General features: G+C 42.4%; 1 long non-coding RNA gene across 3 annotated transcripts; it reads left to right on the forward strand.

The window, feature by feature from the left end:
- LOC123493883 (uncharacterized) lies at window positions 1–2062 on the forward strand. Of its 3 annotated transcripts, none has more exons than XR_012184972.1 (6): window positions 1–129; window positions 213–377; window positions 724–855; window positions 937–1075; window positions 1169–1413; window positions 1567–2062. It is a non-coding gene; the product is annotated as an uncharacterized lncRNA (long non-coding RNA). The 3 variants fall into 3 exon arrangements; XR_006663290.2 differs by having other exon boundaries at window positions 965–1075; XR_006663289.2 differs by having other exon boundaries at window positions 965–1075; window positions 1610–2062.
- The last annotated feature ends 729 nt before the right edge of the window (window positions 2063–2791 follow it).

The following is a 2791-nucleotide window of genomic DNA, read 5'->3' on the forward strand; positions in this document are numbered from 1 at the left end:
GTAGATACGACGGAGACGTATCAACCATCGCCTCCCCTAGCTTTCTCGCAAGGCATCGTGGTCTCGATGGGTTGGGGCTCGCCTCCCGCACTCCTCTTTGTCGTGTACAACAACCATGGTGACCCCTAGGTACTCTCAACGCTTGGTCTAGAAATCCCTCGAATTCGTTGCCCAAGCCGAGTGCTGTGATCTCACGGTCGGTCATCGTGCAGGTGTCGAATTATTGAGGGAGGCTTTAGATCGTCCTGGGCATGGAGATGAGGCTGGCCATTAAGGATCTGGGTGAAGGTCACGTCGTCTCTTCTCCTGGCTCCAATATCCACTACTTCCACTGCTGATATTTTGTGTTCTTTGATGTGAGAAAGAACCATAGGAACGTAAGGTTTTTAACCCAACATGATTTAATTACCCTTTTTCACTTTGGCATTTTATAAGTACATAAGCATTCAGTTGTTCTATCCTTTGTACGAGGATGCAATTCACTCCTTACATGTAAACAGTGTCACATCTTACAGAAGCTTCTAATTATTTACAATGAGTATGGGACATAAACCAATGTGCTTGGTCTGTGCTTTGTGTTTCTGTCATGCCTTGTCTTTAGAAGGCACCGTCATGAATGCTAATTTAATAGAGGAGAATCAAGCAAGCGACGTGCAATGATTTTAATGACCATATTCTAAACTTAATGTATTGATAGCCGATTTATGGTTTCTTCCACTTCAGTAAGAAAGATGCGGTGTACAAAATCTTGCAAAAATGGAGGATATGGATTTGGTGCGCGAACTTTCCCGACAACAGCGGTGCTGCCTACCAACACCATGTGCAAGACCGCCTGACTTGACCTCTATCTTAATGGTAAGTTTCTCTCTTTTTCTATCTCGTGGTCTCCTTGATTTGGCTTTTGAGAAAGGATTGAAAGTAGTTTGGGTGGTTCAGTTAATTCAATGCCCAACAATATCAACAGTTGTCAGCAAGAAGTTGCTCCAAATTCCATCGCCCAACAATATCATCAGTTGTAAGCAAGAAGTTAGGTGTTTGGTATGTACCCCAGTGCAAGAGACCATGGATGCAAAAGGTACTTCTGCTAGAGTAAGATTAGATAGTCAAATTGTAGACAAGCAATAGTGTGTATTGGCATTGCAACTTCTGACATGGGATTTTTGTGTAGTCAGATAATTAGGAACTTGAACTACAAGGGCAAATGAGAGGCACCTTTGATCGACATTCAGCCCAGGGAACCTCAACTTTCAAACTGTTGTACATTCATACTACTGTCCGTGTATCACTTCTGCTTAACTATAATACACGAAAACATGAAAGCTCATATTTTCCCCTTGTTTGTGTAGAGTACAAGGATGATTCCTACATCTATGCATTGATATGCTGAAGCACATTAGAATTGAGCCAAGGCAGGTTAGTGCTTCAAAAATTCTGTGAAATGTTGTTGACACTTTAACTATGTATGTTTGATTGTTATCCTATGAAGCACAATTAAAGTGTTGACTCTGTTTGACATTACGATGTATTACATCTAATTAGTAGCATTTGACTTTTGTTTCATTTCAGATGTCTGATGTAGACAACTAAGGCAATGGCTATTGCATTGTAGGATGAAAACGTCCAACGTGGTGGCGGCGGGTACATGCCCAACGCGGCGACCCGTGGGCGCACCGGTTCTAGGGGCTTGAGAGCTGGGGCCGGCATCGAAGCGGTGAAGATGGATGGTGGCGTGTGGAAGTGGGCGGTGGTGGGCAGGGAACAACGTGGCCCTGTCATCGTCCTCTCCGTTCAGCTTGACATGATCGTCGTTCAGCTGAAAACAAGATTACCTGAGGGAGATTAAGACTAGAACATGAGTGCACAATACTTCTCCGATGTGATTTTTTGTAAATGTAATTAACTTTGTAGAGTTGGCATGACATGCGCCTTCACTAGCGTTAATAATAGACCCTGCCTCCTTCCCAAATTCCTGACCAATCATTGTTTTGTAAGGATCCTTCTCAACCTTTGTTAGTTGTTCATCTATGATTGAATTTAACCATGTGGTCTAACTGATTGGTCATATGAACTTATGAAGTAGTTGTTGTGTGTACTAATTGCGACAAATGGATTCCTTTGCTTTTTGCATTGTTCACTAATATCATTAATAGATGTGCATGTGTTACCGATATTTCTTAATTTGGCTGACTGAGCATTCTGATTAGTTGTGTCAGCTAATGCACCATAGTACCAGAAGGAAGGCTCTATTGATATTCTGATTATGCTTGAGCAGTAATATCACGCAATGGTTTTATTCGCTCCTTACATTTTTCCTATGCTTTCCTTCTGTCCTTAAATGATTGCTCGATTAGTATGTATGTGTGGATCAAATTTCTTCTGCCTTTGCGAATGTGTGTCAAAAATTTCTCACTACAAGTTAGTATGTATTACTACATCATATATACTGAGCACAAAATGACTCCTTCACTTGTACCTTCTGTTTGAATGTCTCGTTCACACTCTTTTGTTGTCGATTACTAGGCTATAATTCTTTGTGACTTTCGATTCTGTTTGTTGTTCTGATCCTATGTCGAAGCAATCTCGATCCATGGGGAAGAAGATACGAGGACCGACCACTGAGTCGATGCTGTCGACGATCGAGGACGGCAGACATAACCATGTTGATGTCATTGGTTCATTGGAGCTGATGTCGCCACCTCCTCGCCCCTTGGTCTCGGAGGTTGCGATGGCCAGGTCAGCGACATGGCCACGTAGTATGCCTCATTTTCTCCTATTGCGTTGTTTCTTTTTT

This window comes from Aegilops tauschii, chromosome 5, assembly GCF_002575655.3.
Source record: "Aegilops tauschii subsp. strangulata cultivar AL8/78 chromosome 5, Aet v6.0, whole genome shotgun sequence".
Classification (NCBI taxonomy): domain Eukaryota; kingdom Viridiplantae; phylum Streptophyta; class Magnoliopsida; order Poales; family Poaceae; genus Aegilops; species Aegilops tauschii.